The sequence below is a fragment of the Schistocerca nitens genome, chromosome 10 (assembly GCF_023898315.1).
Source record: "Schistocerca nitens isolate TAMUIC-IGC-003100 chromosome 10, iqSchNite1.1, whole genome shotgun sequence".
In the NCBI taxonomy this organism is placed as follows: Eukaryota; Metazoa; Arthropoda; class Insecta; order Orthoptera; family Acrididae; genus Schistocerca; species Schistocerca nitens.
In genome coordinates this window covers 213,360,546-213,386,549 of record NC_064623.1, presented here as the reverse complement: position 1 = coordinate 213,386,549, position 26,004 = coordinate 213,360,546, and the positions used below count along the sequence as shown (strand labels likewise).

At 40.3% G+C, this 26,004-nt stretch overlaps 1 non-coding gene across 1 annotated transcript; it reads right to left on the bottom strand.

Moving 5' to 3' along the window:
• Positions 1 to 5,070: 5,070 nt before the first annotated feature.
• On the bottom strand, positions 5,071 to 5,143 carry Trnaa-agc (transfer RNA alanine (anticodon AGC)). The gene has a single exon. It is a non-coding gene; the product is annotated as a tRNA-Ala (tRNA).
• Positions 5,144 to 26,004: the final 20,861 nt, after the last annotated feature.

Genomic DNA, 26,004 nt, shown 5'->3' with positions numbered 1-26,004 from the left:
CTACTTTCACGAAATTTCGAAGATATACATGTGTAAATAAACACAAATTTGTTTCATATATTTGTTTATTTGCATTGACTTTGGTACTTAGCATCTTTCTTTCATATGATACGCAGCAAAACAGTCTCCAAGATGTAACACAACTCCACAAGAGTTGCACATTAAGTTTTTTTTTAAGGACATACGTGGCAGTTTCTTCGTTTTCATTTCGGAAATACATAGGCCTATTAGTTGGTGTTGCTTTATGAGACTCGAAAGTCTGTCAACCAGATCACGATGAGACACACACAATGTACTGACAACCTCCAAGTTTTGCTTCATGCATTCATCATAATTAATCATATTGTCTCTTTCATCTGCCATGATGAAAGGGCACAAGTACTTACAAAAAGAAAACAAAAAACTCGTTGACATGTGTAAATTATTGTTATCTAAACAAAACACCAACAGAATGCAAAAGATACAAAAGTGATATCGCTGGCCACTGCGCGATACTATGCGCACGACACCACTGTGGTGTCGCCGGATGGCAGAGTGTTAAGACATGATGGAATGACTTCCCTGGCACTAGTGGAGCTGTAGAGGGCAAAAACTGTAGAGGAAGACAGAGACTGGAATACATCCAGCAATAATTGAGGATGTGCTACTCTGTGTTGAAGAGGTTGGCACAGAATAGGAATTCATGGTGGGCCAAATCAAACATGTCAGAAGACTGATGAACAAAAGAAAAGCATGGAAACTAATACTGTACGAGTACCAAACTTGGTAGCATTAATGTCCAGAGTATGGGATGCACGATTTCCATGCGATATAACGCCACTGTCCAGTTCTACCTATGGCCACTTGGAGCCATTATCAACCATCTGATTCATAGTCTAACACACCTGACCAGTTGCTGTGCACTTGTTGACGTGTCAACATGAGCTTGGACAAAAAGAGCAGGGCATTATTTGTGAAACTATATTATCAAAACAACAGTAATGCTGCAGCTGCACTTTGAGATTATTGCTGGCTGAAAGGATTATGGTGGGGTCCTCTTTCTCCACCTGCGTGATGAAGTTTGAATCAACTAGAGAACTGGGCGTCACTCTGGGAAGAGGCCGACAACCACCACAGGTGCTCCATGAAATCTCTGTTGCTACGGAAGACAACGCTGCGCGCAATTCCCGGTCCTGAGTCACTGCAGACCACTGTACAAAAGGTGCTATGAAACATTTTCAAATAGTATCTGCACAAGATCCATACCGTACAGCAGCTTGCACCGTAGGACGCATAATGACATGTTGACTTCGCACTTCACTTTCTTGCAAGGATTGACATTGATGAAGACAGGCCCTGGACCATCCTATGGACAGATGAAGCTTATTTTTCTATTATGGGTGGGGTGGACACACAGAATTGGGGATCTTCACCTCCAGTCACATTGCACGAAGTTCCTCTGTACGGTGAATTTGTCGCCGTATGTGTAGCTTCATGACTATGTCCATCATTGGCCCATTCTTTATTGAACAGGTTGGCACTCACTCAAGGTCCAAAGATGTGCAGTGTGACTGGCCAGTGTTACTGTGATGTGTTCTACCAGTATTTCATATCCACCCTGCAGGAGAGAGACGCACTGAACTCAACAGTTTTCATGCAAGATGGGGCCTCACTGCACATCGCTCTTGAAGTACACCTGCTTCCCCGAAACACGTATGGAAACTATTGAACTATCAGCCGATCGTTTCCAAATGCTCGGTCGGCACGATCACCTGAGCTCCCTCCCCGTGATCTGTGGTTGTGGCGCTGCCTGAAGGTCAGGGTTTATCAGGGGAACATTCACACATGTGTTGATCTGAAGTGCAGCATGTCAAGAGAGGTAGCCAGCATTCCTTCAAACACCTTCACTCTGTTGTGGAGAATGCAATCCTGCACTTTCAGACTCTTCTGGACACTGATGGGTGCCATATTGAGCCCCTTTTGTAGCAGTAATGGTAACAGTATGTAATGGTTTCATGCACCTTAGCAGCACATTAAATGTGTTTCAGTTTAATTGATTCTGCATTATTTCTCTTCCTCATGTCTCGACATTAATGTTACCATGTTTGGTCCTCATACAGTAATTAGTTAAATAGGGAAAGTTAAATTATAACTACCCAGTAACAGAATGGAGAGAGGAAGTAGATAAATGTGAGTTGGGAGATACGATACTGAGAGAAGAATTTAGCACAGCGCTGAAAGATCTCAGGCAAAATAAGGTCTTTGAAGTAGACAACATTCACTCAGAATTATTAAGATCTGTAGGGGAGCCAGCAATGACAAAACAGGTCCACCTGGTGTGCACGATCTATGAGACAGGCTAAGTAGTCTCAGACCTTCTTTGTACCCCAAAGAAAGCAGGTGATGGCAAGTGTGAATGTTACTGAACTTTCAGTTCAAATAAGTTGTGGTGGCAAAATACTGACATGAAATATTTACAGAAAAATGGAAGAAGCCACCCTTGGAGAAGATCAGTTTGGGTTCATTAGAAATGTAGGATCACGGAAGGCAATGCTAACCCTATGGTTTATCCTAGCATGTAGTTGAAGAAAAGAAAACCTACACTTACAGATTTTGTAGATTTAGAGAAAGCTTTTGCCATTTTTGACTGAACACTCTTTCCAATTCCGAAAGTAACAATGATTAAACCCAGAGAGCAAAATATTTTCTACAATTTGACAGAAACCAGACGGCAACTGTAAGAGGTGAAGGATATGAAGGAGAAAGAGTGGTTGAGAAGGGAGTATTACATACTTGTAGCCTATCCCAATGTTATTCGATCCGTGAGCATAGCAAGCAGTTACAGAAACAAGGGTAAGTTTGGAAAGAGAAGTAAATTTCAGGGATAAGACACTCAAGAGGTTTGTTGATGACATTGTAACTCTGTCAGAGAAAGCAAAGAACTTGGAAGAGCAACTGGACAGATGGGCAGTGTCTTGAAAGGAGGTTGTAAAATAAATATCGACAAAAGTAAATGAATGTTAATGGAATATAGATAAATTAAATCAGGAAATGCTGAGAGAATAAGCTTAGAAAATGACAAACTAAGAACAGTTAGTAAGTTTTGCTATTTGGGCAGCATAATTGCTGACAATGATCAAAGTAGAGAGGATATAAAACGGAGACAAGCTATAGCATGAGCAGCATTTCTGGAAAAAAAACTCATAAAAATCTGATCTAAATCTAATACAAATTTAGATGTGTGCAAGTTTATTTTAGTACAGAACTGAAACTTGGACAATAAGCAGTTCAGACAAGATGAGAATAGAAGCTTTTGAAACATGGAGCTAAAGAAGAATGCTGAAGATTAGATGGCTAGTTTGAATAACAAACAAGAAGGTATGGAAGCAAACTGCTGAAAAAAGAACCTTCTGGCACAACATTAAAAGAAGGGATCAACTGACAGGACACATCCTGGTGCATGAAGGATCTGTCAGTTTGGTACTGGAAGGTACTGTTTGTGTGTGTGTGGGGTGGAGAAGGGCGAAGGGGGAGGGGGGGGGGGGATCACAAAGGCAGGCCAAGGGATGAATACAGTAAGTAGATTGACACCCGATGTGATCACAAAGTAATGCGAAATTTTTAATTTCGCAGGCTTTAAAAACCCAATTTTCAAATTTATTTCTTTTTATATTGTTGGTGCATATGTTCCTGATGTACATTTATCTTTTCAGATGTTTCAATTATTTAGTTTACTGTTGACAGTCGAAAAGGTTATATGTGTTTTCAAGTGCTTGGTGAATTTTTACTTTGCAAAAAGACTGAGCAAAGAATTTCCATTAAATTTTGCTAGAATAGTGGAATAAAGAGCAGTGTAACATTCAAAATGTTGACTGTGGCTTTTGGCGAATCTACTTTGAGTAAGACAAGAGTTTAAGAGTGGTATACACATTTCAAAGAACGCTGAGAAGGCACTGAAGAAGATGACTGCCAAAGACATCCTAGCACAACAGTTACTGATGACAGAGTGGAAAAAGTAAAGAATTGGTTCTGGGTAATCTCCATCAGAAAGGTTGCTGATGATGTCAGCATATCCTCTGGCTGATGTCAAGCAATTTTTTTTTTTAGATGCTTTGGGTATGAAACATGTAGCATCAAAATTGTTGAATCACTCGGGGATTGATGAATGAAGTTCACAACGATCCAGTGCTTCTAAATGAAGCTATAATAGGTGACAAAACATGGGTATACAGGTATGATGAAACCGAGGCCCAATTGTCCCGATGGAAACTGTCTGAATAGTCAAGACTGAAAAAAATCGAGTTCGATCAGATGTGAAGGTTCATCTCACCGTTTTCTTCAATTATAATGGCATAGGGCATCATGAGTTCCTGCCTTATGGTTGTACCAGTCAATAAGGAATACTACCTGGGAGTTGTGCACAGTTTGCATGAAGCACTCCAAAGAAAATGACCACAACTGTAGTGAAACGTGGAAATTGCATGATAGTAATGCTCCTGTTATTTTTTGACAAAACAAAACAAAACTGTTACGTTGCCTCGGCCACTGTATTAAACAGGAATGGCCCCCTGTGAGTTCTTTCTATTTCTGAGGCTGAATAGAACTATGAAAGGACATCATTTTGCCACCATTGATGTAATAAAAACAGAATTGCTGAAAAGCTGAATACAATAATGAAAAATAAATTTCAGAAGTGCTTCAAAGGCTGGGAAAAATGCCCAGCAAAAGTGCATTATATCTGAGGGAGATTGCTCTGAAGGGGACAAAGTTGATGTTGATGAATAAATAAAGGTTCTTTAAGAAAACAAAAATTCGTGTTACCTTTTGATCACATCTTGTATATAGGTTGAAGCAGTTACTCAGAGATGATGAGGCTTGAACAGGATAGACTAGCATGGAGAACCACATCAAATTATTCTTAGGACTGAAGATGATGATGATGATGATGATGATGATGATGATGATGATGATGGAGACAACAACAAAAACAACAACAGATTTGAAACTTATTGGGAGACTTGAACCGGGTGCCTCTCTTATCGCAGACAAGTGCTCTTACAGTTGAACTATTCAAGCATGAATTAAAATTTGTGTTGCAGCTGGGTCTCAAACCCAGGTCCTCTTGCTTGCTAGGCAGAAATGCTAACCATTACACCACCACAGCACTATAATTAACATTGCTGCACAAACTATCCAAACTGAGTGCCCTCCTCAACACAAACTTCTTCTGCATATTTTCCCTTACACTGTCACTACTGCCAGGGCTCTCCAGCATTGGAATAGTACCACAGCATTGGACGTAATGGGAAAGTCCTGTACAATAGGCGACCTTATAATTGTATAGATAAAGAAGAGATTTACACGTCTCAGGGCAAAATATAAAATCTATAAGATCACGTCTGGTACAGGACGTTCCCATTACGTCCAATGCTGCGGTGCTATGCAAAAGCCAGAGAGCCCTGACAGTAGCGACAATGTTAGGGAAAATAAGCATCAGATATGAACTGAAGTTTGTGTTGGGAAGGGCACTCAGCTTGGGTAGTTTGTGCAGCAGTGTTAACCATAGTGCTGTGGTGGTGTGACGGTTAGCATTTCTGCCTAGTATTCAACCACGGCTGACAATCCACACTCGCAGATTCACTTCTGCCAGTACGTCTCCTAACTTTCAAATGGCAAAGAAGTTCTCCCGCATGCTTTGTGGGACTAGGACTCCTGGAGGTAAGGAAATGACAACAGATATCACGTGACATAATGACAAGAACAGTCTTTGGAAAAGGGGTGGATGGATTACAGAATAAAATGAGGTAACTTGTTAGAAAATGTTTGACTGTAATCTGGCAGTGAGGTCAGTAGGTGATAGTGGGTGCTGCAGGAGGAGTGGCTGCGACCAGAGCTACAGCATACCACAAAATCAAGCACAGATGCACTAGTGACAGGCGGGAAGACATGAGTGTAACAACTGTGGAGGTACAAACCAAAGTGAGACATACAGATGGGCATTAGGAGGGAGGGCAAAACACATATGGAACACAGTACAGCGTAGGAGGACAGATGAAATGAGGTAATAGGATGAAACGGAGCCATGTGGTGGTACAAATACAATAATGAAAAGTTCTGTGCGGAACAAAATAAAGGAAGGGGTAAAAGTAACAACTCGGCATACAGTTGCAGTGTTGACTGATCAATAGGCACATAAAGAAGGCTAACAACATTGCTAAACTTTTGGACAAGGATCTTATTCAGAGATAACTAGCACAGAAAACACACACACACTGCAGTACCCCAATACAATATAGTCTGCCGCGAAAATCGCTCTCTCTCTCTCTCTCTCTCTCTCTCTCTCTGTGTGTGTATGTGTGTGTGTGTGTGTTTTTAGGAAAGCAATGCACTGACTTTATTGCCACAAGGGCTACATGAAAAGCAATATGTCAGTGAGAAGCTTCAATGAGTATTTGCATTCGTATTAATTACTGGTTCTTCCTTGATATCTACTTCGCTATCCACTGCTGCTGCATCTATCTCTCCTGCAGATTCCTTTGAGAAGAGAACAGGCCAGACGAATGAGCAAAAATGGAGAGAAAACAAGGTCAGCAGACAAATATTCACTCATTTATTCACAGATCACATTGGATAAATCTCATCATGAAGGATAGCCTTTAGGGACATGAAATGAATCAAGTTACACATTAACAGGCACAAGCTGCAACTGCTGGCTACTCCTGTGAAGTATATCAATCACAAATTATGGATACCACTAATTTTCTCAAATGATTTTTATTTAACACTTCAAACAAAGAATTTTCTTTAAATGGACCCTTTTAAATGTCTCTTCACTATCAAAGTAAAGTTCCTTTTAATATGTACATTTGAGTTATGTAGAATTTAGATCTGTGAGTCATAATATTTAGACAAATCAGAGGAGATGTGGTTTACGAGGTATTTTTATGGAATAAGATTGTGGCTAGAATTGCTCCTAATGAATCTATCACTGGTAGGCCTCAAGCCAATGAGAGAAACTGCTGGCCAAGGCTGTGTTTATATCCTTCTGATAGTCATTAACATCCAATGATGTCAACATGTATACACTCAAATCTCTGAGTCAGTGGGGTGGAAGTACTGAGCAGAATCACAATGTGACACGTTATTTTGTTGCACTAGTGGACAAATGCCTTGCAGTCCTTCTTGATATATGGCCAAACCAATGCCTTTATTAATAATCATGTTGCAGACTATAATCCTGTACAGGAGGAGCTGTAGACAGCAAGATTGCTTGCTGGAGCAAGTACACTTGAACAGATGCACTTGTGAATTTGGCATTTTGCAATACAGTGCTACATTTTAGTATGGGATATGAAGAAGCCTGGGCAGGAAGCCTTCGGTTCATTGTGTTCTGCTTGAGTGTCAGCCAATTCCCTTTGCAATGGCATCAGTGAGAGACAGAGCATTTGCTCATCCATTCTGTTTACCATAAACATGTTAAATTTCTGGAGTGAACTGTGCCATGAAGTCCTAATCCCACTACTAGTGCAGTGATGAATTGCCTGGATTCTGATGGTAGGTGAAAATGAGTAGCTTGTGGTTCACAATAACAGTGAAATGTCTACCTCGAAGCATATATAAAAACTTTTTGAGGATGCCATAGGCTAAGTAGAGCTCGCTGTCATATGTTAACCAGTTTGCTAGCAATGATGATATTTTGCAGCAACAAATACTTTCTACATCTACATCTACATCCATACTCCGCAAGCCACCTGACGGTGTGTGGCGGAGGGTACCCTGAGTACCTCTATCGGTTCTCCCTTCTATTCCAGTCTTGTATTGTTCGTGGAAAGAAGGATTGTCAGTATGCTTCTGTGTGGGCTCTAATATCTCTGATTTTATCCTCATGGACTCTTCGAGAGATATACGTAGGAGGGAGCAATATACTGCTTGACTCTTCGGTGAAGGTATGTTTTCAAAACTTCAACAAAAGCCCGTACCAAGCTACTGAGCGTCTCTCCTGCAGTCTTCCACTGGAGTTTATCTATCATTTCCGTAACGCTTTCGCGATTACTAAATGATCCTGTAACGAAGCGTGCTGCTCTCCGTTGGATCTTCTCTATCTCTTCTATCAACCCTATCTGGTACGGATCCCACACTGCTGAGCAGTATTCAAGCAGTGGATGAACAAGCGTACTGTACCCTACTTCCTTTGTTTTCGGATTGCATTTCCTTAGGATTCTTCCAATGAATCTCAGTCTGGCATCTGCTTTACCGACGATCAACTTTATATGATCATTCCATTTTAAATCACTCCTAATGCGTACTCCCAGATAATTTATGGAATTAACTGCTTCCAGTTGTTGACCTGCTATTTTGTAGCTAAATGATAAGGGATCTATCTTCCTATGTATTCGCAGCACATTACACTTGTCTACATTGAGATTCAATTGCCATTCCCTGCACCATGCGTCAATTCACTGCAGATTCTCTTGCATTTCAGTACAATTTTCCATTGTTACAACCTCTCAATACACCACAGCATCATCCGCAAAAAGCCTCAGTGAACTTCCGATGTCATCCACAAGGTCATTTATGTATATTGTGAATAGCAACGGTCCTATGACACTCCTCAGCGGCACACCTGAAATCACTCTTACTTCGGAAGACTTCTCTCCATTGAGAATGACATGCTGCATTCTGTTATCTAGGAACTCCTCAATCCAATCACAAAATTGATCTGATAGTCCATATGCTCTTACTTTGTTCATTAAACGACTGTGGGGAACTGTATCGAACGCCTTGTGGAAGTCAAGAAACACGGCATCTACCTGTGAACCCGTGTCTATGGCCCTCTGAGTCTCGTGGATGAATAGCGCGAGCTGGGTTTCACACGACCGTCTTTTTCGAAACACATGCTGATTCCTACAGAGTAGATTTCTAGTCTTCAGAAAAGTCATTATACTCGAACATAATACGTGTTCCAAAATTCTACAACTAATAGACATTAGAGATATAGGTCTATAGTTCTGCACATCTGTTCGACGTCCCTTCTTGAAAACAGGGATGACCTGTGCTCTTTTCCAATCCTCTTCTAGAGACCTACGGTATACCGCTGCAAGAAGGGGGGCAAGTCCCTTCGCGTACTCTGTGTAAAATCGAACTGGTATCCCATCAGGTCCAGCGGCCTTTCCTCTTATGAGCGATTTTAATTGCTTCTCTATCCCTCTATCATCTATTTCGATATCCACCGTTTTGTCATCTGTACGACAATCTAGAGAAGGAACTACAGTGCAGTCTTCCTCTGTGAAACAGCTTTGGAAAAAGACATTTAGTATTTCGGCCTTTAGTCTGTCATCCTCTGTTTCAGGACCATTTTGGTCACAGAGTGTCTGGACATTTTGTTTTGATCCACCTACCGCTTTGACACAAGACCAAAATTTCTTAGGATTTCCTGCCAAGTCAGTACATAGAACTTTACTTTCGAATTCATTGAATGCCTCTCGCATAGCCCTCCTCACACTACATTTCGCTTCACGTAATTTTTGTTTGTCTGCAAGGCTTTGGCTATGTTTATGTTTGCTGTGAAGTTCCCTTTGCTTCCGCAGCAGTTTTCTAACTCGGTTGTTGTACCACGGTGGCTCTTTTCCATTTCTTACGATCTTGCTTGGCACATACTCATCTAACGCATATTGTACGATGGTTTTGAACTTTGTCCACTGATCCTCAACACTATTTGTACTCGAGATACAACTTTTGTGTTGAGCCGTCAGGTACTCTGCTTTTTGTCACTTTTGCTAAACAGAAAAACCTTCTTACCTTTTTTAATATTTCTATTTACGGCTGAAATCATCGATGCCGTAACCGCTTTATGATCGCTGATTCCCTGTTCTGCGTTACTGTTTCAAATAGTTCGGGTCTGTCTGTCACCAGAAGGTCTAATATGTTATCGCCACGAGTCGGTTCTCTGTTTAACTGCTCAAGGTAGTTTTCAGATAAAGCACTTAAAAAAATTTCACTGGATTCTTTGTCCCTGCCACCCGTTATGAACGTTTGAGTCTCCCAGTCTATATCCGGCAAATTAAAATCTCCACCCAGAACTATAACATGGTGAGGAAACCTACTCTAAATATTTTCCAAATTATCCTTCAGGTGCTCAGCCACAACAGCTGCTGAGCCAGGGGGCCTATAGAGACATCCACTTACCATGTCTGAGCCTGCTTTAACCGTGACCTTCACCCAAATCATTTCACATTTCGGATCTCCGCCAATTTCCTTCGATACTATTGCACTTCTTATCACTATAAACACGCCTCCCCCTTCACTGTCCAGCCTGTCTCTGCGGTATACATTCCAATCTGAGTTTAGGATTTCATTACTGTTTACATCTGGTTTCAGCCAACTTTCTGTCCCTACTACTATATGGGCGTTGTGACCGTTTATTAATGAGAGCAGTTCTGGGACCTTTCTATAGACCCTCCTGCAGTTTACTATTAGCACATTAATATTGTTATTCCCTGTTGCATTTTGCCTACTCCTACTTTGCCGCGTCTCAGGAGGCATCTTGTCGGGCATAGGGAGGGAATTCTCTAACCTAAAAAACCCCCATGTGCACTCCACACGTACTTCGCTACCCTTGTAGCCGCTTCCGGCGTGTAGTGCACGCCTGACCTATTCAGGGTGACCCTACATTTCTCCACCCGATAGCGGAGGTCGAGAAGTTTGCACCCCAGATCTCCGCAGTATCGTCTGAGCCTCTGGTTTAAGCCTTCCACTCAGCTCCAAACCAGAGGACAGCGATCGGTTCTGGGAACGATACTACAAATAGTTAGCCCAGATTCCACCCCGCGAGCGAGGCTTCCCGCCTTCACCAATTCCGCCAACCTCCTGTAGGAACTGAGGATGACCTCTGAACCCAGACGGCTGGAGTCATTGGTGCTGACATGAGCAACAATTTGCAGTCGGGTGCACCCAGTGCTCTCTATCGCCACCGGCAGAGCCTCCTCCACATCTCGGATGAGACCCCCCGGGAAGCAGACAGACTGAACACTGGCCTTCTTCCCCGACCTTTCTGCATTTCCCTAAGGGGCTCCATCACCCGCCTAACGTTGGAGCTCCCAATAACTAATAAACCCCTCCCCCCGTGAGCCTGCTCAGACCTTGCTGAAGGAGCGGCCAGATGTCCACTCACAGGCAGAGCGGGCGATGCCTCACGGCCAGCCTCCACATTTATCCTCCGCCTTGTGCGCCGCGAACGCCGCTGAACCCGCCACTCCCCTTGGGGAGAGAGTGGCCCAACCGCGCCCGATACCCACGAAGATGTCTCAACAGCAGCGACAGTGGGTGAAGCATGTAGCACCTGGGATGTACCATGCGATGCACCAGACTCCCCCACTGCTGCTACACACCGAGGCAGCAGCCTGAAGACGGCTGACCGCGGCCATCAACACGTTCAGCTGTTCGCGAACAGTGGCCAGCTCCTCCTGCGTCTGTACACAGCAGCCACACATCCTATCCATCCTAAGGAATCAATTTACTGAAGAGAGTTAATCAACTTTTAACTAGTCTGCTAATTCACTAAAGGCGGCTGATTATTGACTAAACTGTGGTTTCCTAGACAACTGAAGATCTAGAACAATGACTGCTGATGAAAAGGTGGCAAATTGAGACAAGCTCAAAGCTATTCACTTATGTTAATGAGAAAATATTAAACTGTTCTAACTGCCCCTCTTATTCGCTGCAGAAAAAAGAATTTCTGTAGGCTATATGTGACAACTTGCACCATAAGCGTCCTACCAATAAAATATCACTCCAACTTCTTCCAGATAAATATCTCTCTTAAAAGCAAATATTCTCATGAGTTTACTAACCTTCCCAGCAAAATATTAAAAGCATTTTCTTCTGATATGGCTAGTGTATTCAGAAATATATTTAATGCACTGCATTGCTTTTACAATGTAGCTTTCCTGACAGACTAAACTACATCCCTGTCAGACCCCTCTGTAACTAGTAAGACAGTCATTAACAACTATCACCTGATTTCACTATTAACCTCCTCCTCAAACATTCCGGAGAAGGTAATGTATTTCATAATGGTAGAGCATATCGACAAATATAAGATTCTGTATCAGTCATAATTTGGATACCACAAGAACCTCTCCACTGAACATGCTATTTACCATTTCAGTAACTGTGTATTAAAATACCTGAATGATGAGATTTTGCCTAGATGTTTATTCTGGAGCAAATGACAAAATTTGTTAGGAGCAAATTAAAGTTTATGATTTTTTTACATACAGTGAGCACATGATTCCCTTCTCATTTCAGTAATATGAAGCAAAGTGTCACACAGCTCTTGTGATGAATAATCTTCTTACTATCAGCGTTCCACAGGTTTCAAGTCTGAAACCACTCCTCTTCTCCCTATATGTAAATTATCTTTCATCTTACTCCAAGAAAGCAGAAATAATATTGCATTTTAGTGCTGATGTAAGCATCATAATCAAGTCCAACAAAGCTCTGCTCTTGATCGGAACATGAATTAGAAATCAAATATTATAGATGTTCTCTAATGATTAACTTCAGTAGCATTTTCTCTACATGTAATAGCTGACTTTGCTGATGAAAGCATTAGAACATTAGCTTACACTGCATACTTCCATTCATTGATGTCGTATGGAATAATTTTCTGGGGCAATTCTATACAGGCCCAAAGTGTTCATTAAGCACAAATATGATGTAAGGATATTCTTTCACAATCTTGAAGTATGTTGTGAAGAATCAGGCACAATTTGAAAACAGTTGCATTCATAAATATAACAATAGGAACAAAGACAATATTATGAAAAGGACAGTTGCTACTAACCATACAACAAAGATGCTGAGTTGTAGGTAGGCACAACAATGTCAAACAAAGCTTTTGGCCAAACAGGCTTTCATCAGAATCAGACAAAACACACACACACACACACACACACACAAAAATGCAACTCACATACACATGACCACGTCTCTGGCTGCCGCAGCCAGACCCTGTCTTTGGCAGCCAGAGATGTGGTCATGTGTATGTGAGTTGCATTTGTGTGTGTGTGTGTGTGTGTGTGTGTGTGTGTGTGTGTGTGTGTGTGTTTTGTCTGATTCTGATGAAAGCCTGTTTGGCCAAAAGCTTTGTTTGACATTGTTGTACCTACCTACAACTCGGCATCTTTGCTGTATGGTTAGTAGCAACTGTCCTTTTCATAATATTGTCATTATTCCATCCTGGATTTCCCATTGTTTGATTTTACACTTCGAACAAAAATAGATTCAACTATCCACAAAGTTAACTTACTCTTGCACAAAAAGGAGTGAGGTACACAGCCATAAAAATATTTGATCTTATCTCTTGTGAATTAAAAATATTGGCAGATAATTAAAGGCTTAAAACCAAACTTAAATAATTTCTCCTTGACAATTCCTTATATCCTATTGATAAATTGATGAGAAGATAGTACCTAAGTGGCTGGGTTACTTTTACCAATTCTGTGACACATTAAGCTTTACAAATTCAGTTGTGTAAACAGCCAGCATGCCACCATGTTTCCACAGAGAAAATGTTTCTTATTTGTAAACCTATTAACATGTTCCAAACCATGGCAAGTTGTCATGAACATGACCCATGGAACATGCTAAAACAAACTAACCGAGGCTTATTAAAAACAGACAGGCTTATGAAGAACAGACAATGATCACTACAAGAGCAGAAACGAGTTCCTATATTTTACTACTTTACATAGATTAGTTTGTTACTTTACATAGATTAGTTTTTAATATTGTAGTATGTTGCATTTTCTTTGCAGTTAATTTACATAAAATCTTCGTGTATGTATGAATAACATCCATACAATGTTTACTGTCTGTTGCTGTTGTTGTTGTTGTTGTTGTTGTGGTATTCAGTCTGAAGACTAGTTTGATGCAGTTCTCCATGCCACTCTATCCTGTCTGAGCCTCTTCATCTCCAAATAACTACTGCAAACCACATCCTTCTCAATCTGCTTATTGTATTTATTTCCTGGTCTCCCACTACAATTTTTACCTCCCCCCCCACACACACACACAAGCACGCACGCGCACACGCGCGCAAGCGCGCACACGCGCGCGCACACACACACACACACACACACACACACACACACACACACACACACACACTCTCTCTCTCTCTCTCTCTCTCTCTCTCTCTCTCTCTAAACTGGTGATCCCTTGACGTCACAGAATGTGTCCTATCGACCAATCCCTTCTTTTGGTCAAGCTGTGCCACAAATGTCTTGTATCCACAGTTCTATTCACTACTTCCTTGTTAGTTATGTGATTGACCCATCCAGTCTTCAACATTCTCCTATAGCACCACATTTCAAAGGCTTCTATTCTCTTTTTGTCTAAACAATTTATCATCCATGTTTCACTTTCTTACAAGGCTACACTCCAGACAAATACCTTCAGAAAAAATCTTCCAAACACTTAAATCTATTTTTTATGTTAACACTCTACTTTAATATCCTCTCAACTTTGGCCATCATTAGGTATTTTGCTGCTCAAATAGCAAAACTTATCTACTACTTTAAGTCTCTCATTTCCTAATGTAATCCCCTTTGGATCATCTGATTTAATTAGCCTACATTCCATATCCTTGTTTTGTTTCTGTTGATGTTCATCTTATGTCTTCCTTTAAAGGCACTGTCCATTCTGTTCAACTGCTCTTCCAAGTCCTTTTCTATCTCTGACACAATTACAATGTCATCAGTAAACCTTAAAGTTTTTATTTTTTTTCTCCCTGAACTTTAATTCATACTCCAAATTTTGTTAGGTATCCTTTACTGCTTGTACAGATTGAATAACATGGGCGATAGGCTACAACCCTGCCTCAATCCCTTCTCAACCACTGCCTCCATTTCATGCCCCTCTTCTCTCATAACCACCATCTGGTTTCTGTAGAAGTTGTAAACAGCCTTTCACTCCCTGTATTTTACCCCTGCCACCTTCAGAATGTCAAAGAGAGTACTCCAGTTAGCTTTGCCAAAAGTTTTCCCTAAGTCTACAAATGCTATATGTACATTTGTCTTTCCTTAACCTGGCTTCTAAGATAAGTGGTAGGGTCAGTATTGCCTAGCATGTTCTTACATTTCTCCTGAATCCGAGCTGATCTTCCCTAAGGTTGACTTCTACCAGTTGCTCCATTCCTCTGTAAAGAATTAGTGCTAGTATTTTGCAACCATAACTTATTAAACTGATAGTTCAGTAATTTTCACAGCATTTTGACTATTTTTCAACCGTGACTGTCTCAGAAAATATTTAAACGTTTTTAACTGCCGCTATCAGTCACAAAATTTGTTAACTAATGTATTATTTACTGTGTGACATGTTTCGAGGGTACACCTCATCCTCAGGCAATATGGCACTACAAAAACAATTTCACAATAGAAACATGCAGACGTTAAACAGTCTTTTCATAAATTCTGTGGTTATCCTGTTGTGAAAATTTGTGAACAGTGATTAAGAAAGCCAAGAGAGCCACAGAAATGGATACACCTCAGCTCATCAGAACTACACTGCTACTCCATAAGAACAAAGTGAGTGACTGTTACAAAACATTTTCATGCACACATCAGTCCAGCTTGCAGTGTGACATTGCCTCTTACTAGGTTTTCTCTTCTTCCACAGTATGACCACAGCATTTATGAAAAGACTGTTTAACATCGGTATGTTCCTATTGTGAATTAATTTGTGTAATGCCATATAGCCTGAGGATGGGGTATACCCTCTGAGCCATGCGTGGCTCATGTTCATGCCATCTCTTATTTAATATCCTGTTTTTACCATACTGTCACCTCGTTATGCTAATTTCAATTACTGGTGTCACTGAGTTGTTGCCTTGCCTGCCCGTGAGTGGCAGCACCAGTGTTTATCGATATAGGCCCTCCGGTATTATCTTTGCTGGATTGTTATTACTTCCTGGTCGTCGTGTGTAGACCAGTCAGTTGGAACACACCAGCAGTGGTGTTCGGACCTGGTAGCCGGACGGTTGGGATGCATCAGAAGTTCGGTCGGGTTGGAGCGGCAGCGAGGTTCGGATAGCCATGACTCGCCTGACCGTTGCCGGCACACACGGCTCGAGTGTGAACTGTCTCGGTTGATCATCGACTGGTCATCTTACCGGACGACGTGTATTTGCTTGCCGATCGCTTATTGGTTGCCGGTGTGTATCTCAACTCGTGGTTCGTCCTTGTGATTGCACAGTAACTGCTTTTAGCATTCGTCACGTTCTTCGTCCAAGTGTTTGTGAAATTGTATGTAGCCTGTGATGTCAACTGCCCAGTTGTTTTAGTGCTGTCTCCATGCTGATGTGTAGCAGTTGGTCGATTGGGGCAGTCACGTCGTAGCACCAGTGGGGCATGCAGTGCCAGGGAGGCACGGATAGCCATCACTCGTCGACGATTGCCGACACATTTGATACGAGTGGGAATGACTTTGGTGGATTGTCAGTCGGTCGTCTTGTCGGATGACGTGTATTTGGCCGGTGATCACTTATAGGTTGCCTGTGTGTACCGACTCGTGAATAGTCCTTGTTATTGCACAGTCACTGCCGTTAGCATCATCTAGTTCTTCATGCTAGTATTCGTGAAACTGTGGGTAGTTTATGTGAGTTTTACTGACAACTTAATTTAAATGTTGTCGGCATACTGGTTCTGAATTGGTCAGTTGGCGTGGAGTAGCAAGGAAGGACAGGACAGCCATCACACGCCCAACAATTGCCGATACACATGTTTCAGTGGCAACAACCTTGTTTGACCGTTTGGTCGGTCCTCTGATTAAACAACGTGTATTTGAAACTTCCTGGCAGATTAAAACTGTGTGCCCGACCGGCACACAGTTTTAATCTGCCAGGAAGTTTCATATCAGCGCACACTCCGCTGCAGAGTGAAAATCTCTTTCTGAAAACGTGTATTTGGGTCATCCACCACTTATGGGTTGTCTGTGATCCATTCTTGTTGTTGTTCCACTGTCTCTGCTGTTAGCATCATTTGAGTTTTGGTGCAAGTGTGGAGCGGAACTGATCTCTGTCGGTTGGGTTGCCGTTGGATTGAGAATGGTTGGGCCGACGCCTGTTTCCCCTAAGCGAGCGTTAGTGTTTGAATTCCAGGCCGACCCTCGAACATCTGAGTGCCTTTGGGTGTACTGTCTTTTTTTATTTGTTCTTGTTGTTTGTACTTGTATGGCTTCTAGCTGATTTTTACATTAAGATTGTTTTGCCCTTAAGGCATAAGATTCTTTAGGCTTTCAGCCTAATTTAAAGAACTGTTTCACGTAAGGCCTTTGGCATTTTAAAAATTTTAATGTTGTTGAATTTTAAGTGTTGGGCTTTCAGCCAATTTTGGATTCAAATTGTTTGCTCTGAAAATCTCAGATTCTTTGGGCCGTCAGCCTAAATAAAGAACTTTTGTAAGATAAGGCTTGCCTTTTAAATTTCTGATTATGCTTGCATTTTAGGTTATTGGCCTTCAGCCGTTTTTAAATTAAAGTGGCTTTCAGCCAGTAATTAAGTCCCAAAAATTAAAGCTGTGTGTTAAAAAAAATTCTTAAGGTTCTTGTAATGTTTTATCAAGTAAATAAAGTTGTATGTTCAAGTGTAACCTGACAGCCGCTTATTTTGACCCCTTTCCACAATTTAAACTAACTGTCCTGTCCTGCAGGTTCAGCAGGGCGTCTCACCCTCAAAACATGTCACACAATAAATAAATAATACATAAGTTAACAAATTTTGTAGCTGGTAGCAGTAGTTAAAAACCTTTACATAATTTTCACACCACTCAGCAACAGCTTTCTTTGGAATTGGAGTTACTACATTCTTCTTGAATTTGGAGGGTATTTCGCCTGTCTCATACATCTTGCGCATCAGATGGAAGAGTTCTGTCATGTCTGGCTCTCCCATAACTATAAGCAGTTCTGATGGAATGTTGTCTACTCCTGGGCCTTGTTTCAACTTAGATCTTTCAGAGCTCTGTCAAATTCTTCTCGCAGTATCCTATCTCTCATCTAATCTTCATCTACGTCCACTTCCCTTTCTATAATATTGCCTTTAGGTTCATCCCACTTGTATAGACCCTCCATATATTCCTTCTACCCATCCTTTCTTTGCTTAGGACTGGTTTTCCATTTGAGTTCTTCATAATCATACAGCTGCCTCTCTTTACCCCAAATCCCTCTTTAATTTTCCTGTAGGTGGTATCTATTTTTCCCCTATTGTAATATGTGACTGGCAGACGTCAATACGGTAATTGAATTCTTACCATACCCGTTCAAGCATGTCTCCCATGTGCGCTCCACATTCTCTTCACTCACACTGGGACGTCCACTTCTCTTTTCCGGGCACAAGCAACCCGTCTTAATGAATTTGTTGTGCCAATGGTGAATGGCCTTCCTTGTTGGTGGCTTCTTACCACATTTGGTTCTAAACATCCATTGAACAGCTGAACCACACTGTTTTTGTCGAACTCCAACACACAGAAAGTTCGCTCCGCACCTAAACTCGCCATGTTGGTGACTAGCGCTGACTATCGGCGATTTACTAAACTATGCTGTGGCAGTATACATGAAAAAAGCGTTCAGGGTTTCTCTTCAAAATGACATATGTATGATACCTGTACAATGTTTGGTTCTTGTGCAATAAATAATTCAAAGTGTTCCCAGACTTTATGTACACCCTGTATATTTGGGTCAGATGAATTTCTTTCTTTACACAACCATTTTTTTTTAATTTCAGGGCTATAACATTCAGCATTTTCATGTTACATGAGGTCAGATTTGAGGAACAGTTGAACATGACAATTTTTCAACCATTTTGGGGTTTCAGTACTCTTTGTACAAAGCACATTGAGATCCATTTAGCATGTTTGCAGAGAAGTTAGTTGTTATCAATGTTACCAAACTGCAGCAGTTATTGTGAGTATTATAGAGGTTGTTAAAGTGTAAACATGCAATTAATTTCTCAAATTTCTTTGCACTTTCATGCCATGCTACTAAATATTACCACTTGTTTTCTTACTTTTTTGTTGATTAGAAAGTGTTTCTTTACTAAAAAAAGTTTTGTTTGCTTTGAAGACTCAGCGGATAAGATTTATAAGATGATCTTCAAAGTTATAGAGTCAAATACCCTGGTGTCAAAAATTAGAGCAGCAGACAGAAATTTTCCACGGCTGCATTCATTTTGCCACAAAACAGTATAAACAGGTGACAGTAGAGTAGAAACAATGTAAAGGAAGCAGAATGTAAACAACTGCAACATGCTTAATGGTAGATAAATATTTTTTTTTGTTTTTTTTCCAGCTTAACGGATTTGCACACACATTCCCAAAACTGGTTAATGTGCTCGGTATGGTGTGTGACCACATCTGGCACCCATACAGGCCTGACAATGATGGGGGGCATTCTGCCTCACGTTGAGGTAATAATGCACATTCTCTCTTGAAGAGTGGTTGGTGAATTCTGATGTGACGCAAATCATCTCCCTAGTGCTTCCCAGACATGCTCTATAGGATTCAAACAGAAGAGTGAGCAGGCCACGCCATGCATACAATATTTTCCATTTCCAAGAAAACATCAACAACCCGTGCTCCATAAGGTCGAGCATTATTATCCATCAATAAGGTGTATGCGCCTACAGCACCTCGTGACAGCCGCAGGTTGACAGTCTGTATGTTTAACACATGGATTAAACACAAGATTGGGAAATAGTGGTTTGTTGCTTTAATTTCAGACACCAGTGTATTTGTAAACTGTCATATATAAGTTTCTATACCTATTTGTAATTTTCAGGTCCTGTAATGTTGTGGGTTTGCTACTTTTTTAATATTTATTATATCTAATCATATTCATGAAATTATGACACATGGGAAATGTCCAAAAAGGAGAACAGACTACAATTCAGCAATAAATGACTTCTATAAAATAAAACACATTCACGCACTGTTGATTCCAGATGCACACTGGCTGACGTATGCTGTGTTATAATTTGTAGTGGCAGTCTAATCGTTAGGGTGATAATTATTGATGCTGCCACCAGATGTGTCTGGAAACCGCTATGGGTGGATATGGCTAGCACGTGAAAAAGTACATTTGTACAAATAGGTTTTTTTCTAATTATAATCATAAATTATTAACTTTTGAGTTCTTCTTTGCCAGTTTAGTTGTTGAGCCTACAATACAAGTACAACTTTCTTGTTTAGGAGGTAAACATAAGGTGTTGTATCAAAGGGTGTTTAAAATTATGGTGTGTACACAAATGAATCAAGATGTGGGCACTGACATAATCATCTCACACAACTGGTTGTTTGGAAAATTCAGAGTATCATCAGGCCTTTCTTATCGCTTAAGAAACTGGTGTATCACTAACTAGATTCCGAACTGATCAACAAAGATTGTTGATACCACACCACATCCTGTTTATGACAATGAAACAGATTCAATGATCTGCTTCTAATATTAAGCCTTATTTCTCGCTCAGTTTGAGCCCTTACCAAAAATGAAGAAGAGAAAAAAAAAATAGGTCATCAAATTGGCTTATTTGCTTTTGATAAAACAAGAGCAGCTGAACTAATAAATAAAACAAAAATCATGTTCATTATGTCAGGATGAAGTCACAATAAACCTGTTGCTCTGTTATCCTCCTGAAAGGTTTAACATGGTGATAAAGAAAGGAAACAGCAGAAAGAATCAACTGTACTTTCCCAGATCTTGGCCATTCTCCTCTAAAATTGTCAGAAAGTCTCAAAACAAGATTCAAAAGCCTACATAAAGAGCAAGATTAATCAGGTATAAAGTGAAATTTGTGGTTGGATTGCAGGATCTGATGGCTTTAAGCCACATACATTTTTCAGCAAAATTATAATAATCAGTAATGATGATATTCTTTTTTGTTATGATGACCTGAAGTGAGTTGAAATAAAAAAAATGTGTTTATTCATACTGAGATTAGTAAATGTTGACAGCTGCTACAAAATGTTGGTCAGTACCATGCTGTGGCTTCACAAGTCTTTTCTGATAACATAAAAACTATGGTTTTTAGCTTTCTTTGAGTAAGATGAGTTAGATTAGAAGTGTCTTACATGGGCTGTTAAGTGTAACAACAATAAAATTTTTGTAAGAGCTGTAAATCATAAGATTAATGAATGCTTTGGGAATGCTTGACAGAAGTATTTTCAAGCTCATAATTTGAACCTTATCTGTAGCATCTCCAAAATGAAAAAAAAAGTTCAGTAGAAAAACACCTGCTCTCTCTTAATAAGTAGAAATAAAAAAATAGGTGGTGTTAATATTTACCAATTTTGAATCAAAATATGTAGAAACTTAATAAAACTGAACTGTTAAAACTGTGTTGAGCAAAAAAGTTGTGTATGTATTCATACGTATATTTATATACATTCAGCACCAGATTCCACTTTAAGCAGCCTTCTTGTTTTCCAAAACTATTGTAAATCCCATAAATCTTTTAGTTCTCCACTGAAAGCCTCATAAAACCAGGATTTATTTAGTACCTCAAATTTTGCGCATATTTGTTTCTATTCTACAAGGAATAACTAAGTAAAATTCCATTCACGGTGGATATGGGTATGTAGGAGCCGCTGACACGCTTCCTATGGATGTCCCAACATGTAAATATTCCGTGTCAAGTGGCATGTTCAATAAGCGTCGTTGACTTTGGCTGGTGAGGTAATGTAAATGGCGGCTGTCACGCTACCTTTCGGTGCACATGTCCACAGTTTTTTTTTTTTTGTTCGTGACGCCACCTAATGTGGAAAAAAGGGAGAAGGAGGAGAAAGCAGAAAGGTCTAAAAAAAGTGTGATCTGTAGTCCGCTTTAGAACTCGTATCAGCATTTCTCTAAATCCAATATTCTATGTTTATTTTTGCATGAAGGCAGATTTCATTTCATTTCAGATGTTATATGAAATATGACAAATACGCAACCGGGTAATCAGTTAATTAATAAATGATTCAGAATGCACGGGATAATATAACAATCCTTAAAAGACTACTACTGTTAAACCGAATTCATATGAAAACACCACATATTATATTTAATATGCTGTTCTCGTGCGAACTAACTCTCATTATGATTTAATTTCATGTTGCACGTTACGCATTGATTATCCTACTAACTTAACTTTAGAGACAAATTTGTTTTGAGTTTGCTAAAAAATGTCACTTCCAATGATAAAGGTTGTACAAAGCTCAGTCAACAGTTATCATATACTCACCATATTCACAGCAACGTGTTTTGAAATGGAAATCAGGGATACTTCTTTAAATATTCTATTTGTAAATTTCTTAACGCCAGCAACATCTGGCACATTGTTTGTAAACAAAACTTGACGTTTAGTCGAACTGCACGATAGGGTTGCCAAAGGGGTATTGTCAGAGATACTTAGGCTATTTGCTGCAATGATAAAGCATTGCTATAAAGTGCCGCCAATTGCGCAATTTTAAGCAATAAGTATTGTGTTGATACACAGTTATTATACAGCATTTTTTCAGTGATAAAACGTTTTATTAAGGTTTCGCAATAAAATGAAGCTTTGGTGATATGATGGCAGGTCTGGATAATCGATGAAAAAGATATGTCGATGTGAGTGAGAGACAAAATTCGATTTGAAATGATTTAAAAAACAACGTCTGATTTGCAAAAAAATATTAAATGATCTTTTCCTAGGAAAGGAATTAGCTAGCATGCTCCCACAAAGCTAACGGGATGATGAGTTTATTAAAAGAATTTATCGATTGACTGTGTACTTGATTTGATCTTTATTGGGACTTTATCGTAAGTGTTTGGAGATGATGTGAGTCAAAACAGACGGGTGTTACCGGCAGGTTCAGCACTTCTGCTCTATCCCTTGTGTTACGTTGTTTAAAATCATTTTCCATATTTTCCCGTAATATTGTTAAAATCATTCTGTAGCAGCATGTGTATAGCAGTAAATCAAAACAGCTAAACTTACAAAAAGACGAGTACACGCTCTGCTTGTTCGCGGTAAAGAGCCAAAGTTAGCCCACCTACAGACTTAATATCTGCCCTGAGTTCATGAAAGAAGACATTACCAGGTCGGAAACTGCATAGCTCGTTACTGTTTTCCTCCAGCTCCAACTTTCCGCGATCACAGTTAAAATATTAACAGATTCCGTCATCGTTAGCGATTATATCCAACGTTCCTGTTGTTATATGTTTATAGCTTTGTCGAACAAAGGACTGGTCCAATCCGACATATCGAAATCTACTCTGAAATTTATCACACCGAAAAAAATGTATTGTCAAAGTTTTAGCTTCCTAGGTTCAATGCAAGCATTAAAAAAAATCAGTTTTGTCGCACGAAGACTCGCTTATAACAGCGGTTTGCACCACAGAGTATAAATGTCTATCGTTAGCTCATCCCTTCCCTCCTAGCGCGTGATCTGGCGAATAACAAGTTACAAGAGAGAACGTAGCGCCGCTTAAATAGAGCGAAGTCGAAAGTACACTCACGCGAACTTCAAGTACCTAAACTGTACCAGAAACGTGTCAAATCGTTAATTTTTTGAAAACTGTAGCATATGTAATTGTTACATAGATGACTGCTACAAGAAACGAAATCGAGGCAGTGTATTATGTTGCACTACAGACGACTTCCCGCAATCAAGACTTCCATTTGCTGACATGAAATATTTTTTAAAACGTTCCTGTAGCCCAGATCTTATGATAATTTTTGAGCAATGTATATTTTATTAACAATGAAACAGTTCCTCGTTTATTTCCTGTAGTCGTCACAAAAATGAGAAGCGTGTATTGGATGATGAAAACAAACATTTTCCTTACTCAAGGCACATCTGCTGAAAGAAAAATTAATGCATTCTGGCACTTCACAGTAATTACTAGTCTAGTTTATTTAGACAGAATTAGGATGGAGTAAGATATGCTAGTTGCCGTTGCTCCTCATATTGTGCTGTGAACAAGGCATACTTGATCAAATTCGTAAAATGTGATGATGCAAACTGAGAAGCAAAACTGACTGAAGTTAACAATAATGTGGCGCCAATGACAAAGAGCTACTGGAAATTATATTGCGCGGTTTGCACGAAGTTCTTGCATGGAACATAACTAATTGGCTTTACACACTGCATTTTTGGGGGGGTAACAAGAAGCTACGAATTTGTCTCCCAGCAGAAAAATGCTCTTATCGGAGCACAAAAAAGGCGAATATGCCACTCTTTATTAAAAGACTGACTCAAAACTGGGGCACCAGGTGCCTCTCTTTACGTTCCTCAGCACTTTAAAAAATTTTCTTTTGCGAAAATATTTGCGTGCAAACATATTACACTCTGTTTAACATTCAACTCACCTCTCACTCGCACAAGCTGCTCTCTTTCACATCCACTAGTCCTTTGCTGTAAATCTCTTGTGCCCATTCAGTCCGAACTATCCAACCTCACTCACTCATTCCGCCCTGCTCATTGTTATTACCACCGAGCGAGGTGGTGCAGTGGTTAGCACACTGGACTCGCATTCGGGAGGACGACGGTTCAATCCCGCATCCGGTCATCCTGATTTAGATTTTCCGTGATTTCCCTAGATCACTTCAAGCAAATGCCGGGATGGTTCCTTTGAAAGGGCATGGCCGATTTCCTTCCGCATCCTTCCCTATCCAAGCTTCTCCTCCGTCTCTAATGACCTCGTTGTCGACGGGACGTTAAACACTAATCTCCTCCTCCTCCTCATTGTTATTACCTCTTCGTGGCACTACAACTGTCAGTGTCTCCCATCTCACAGCTACAGTCGCCTTCGTTGTTTCCTACTACGAGGGTGGTTTGAAAAGTTCTCGGAATGGAATAGAAAAAAGTACTTAACATCAATTTTTCAATTAGTTCCCTTGGAGATTAATGCACTTGGTCCAACTATGTTCCAGTGCCTTGATCTCATCTCGAAAATGAGTTTCCTCCAGGCTTGCAAAATAGTTGTCAACTCCAGCTATCAATTCTTCATTTGGAGTGAATCTTCATCCACCAAGAAAAAATTTCAATTTTGTGAAGAGATGGAACTCTGACAGAGCCATATCAGGTGAATAAGGTGGGTGTTGCAACAATTCATACCTTAGTTCGTGTAATTTTGCCATGGGGACGGCACATGTGTGCGGGTGCGCATTGTCTTGATGAATGATGGCTTCCTTCTTTGCTAAACCTGGTCTTTTTTCGCGTATTTTTTGTTGCAATTTGTCCAGGAGGTTAGCATAGTATTCTCCAGTAATTGTTTGCCCAGTGGGGAAAAAAATACAAATAGAATCCCCTTCGCATCCCAGAACACTGTAGCGATGACCTTTCCCACTGAAGGAATTGGTCTTTGCTTTCTTTGGTGGCGGAGAATCAGAATGTTTCCATTGCTTTGACTGTTGTTTTGTCTCTGGGGAATATTAGAGCACCCAAGTTTCATCTGTGGTCACAAACCAGCACAAAAATTTTGTTCATATCTCCTAAATTGGGCCAAACATTGTTCTGGTATGTCCATTCTCATGTATTTTTGATCCAGCATGAAGAGTCGCTGCACTCCTATTGCAGATAATTTTTTCATTTCTAATTCTTCAGTTAAAATGTGATATACCCTGTCAGATGACATTTGGCAAATGTAAGCAATCTCATGCACTTTCAATTGGCGATCCTTCCTGACCATTTTGTGCACTTTTGCAATGATTTCTGGAGTAGTGACACATCTTGGCCGACCACTGCATGGATCATCATCTAAGCTCTCCTGACCAAACTTAAATTCATTTGACCCCTTAGCAACAGCTGAATATGAAGGAGAAGAGTTCCCCAGTGTATTCTGGAAATTGGCATGAATGTCCTTTGCTTTCATACCTTTATTTTTCATGAGGCATTGATTGCCGTTGCCAACTCACATGCAAACTAATCCTTGGGCTACACCACAGATAAGTCTGTCATCGCAAAATCATAGATAAGTCCGTGATCGCAAAAATCATATAAAAGACTACGT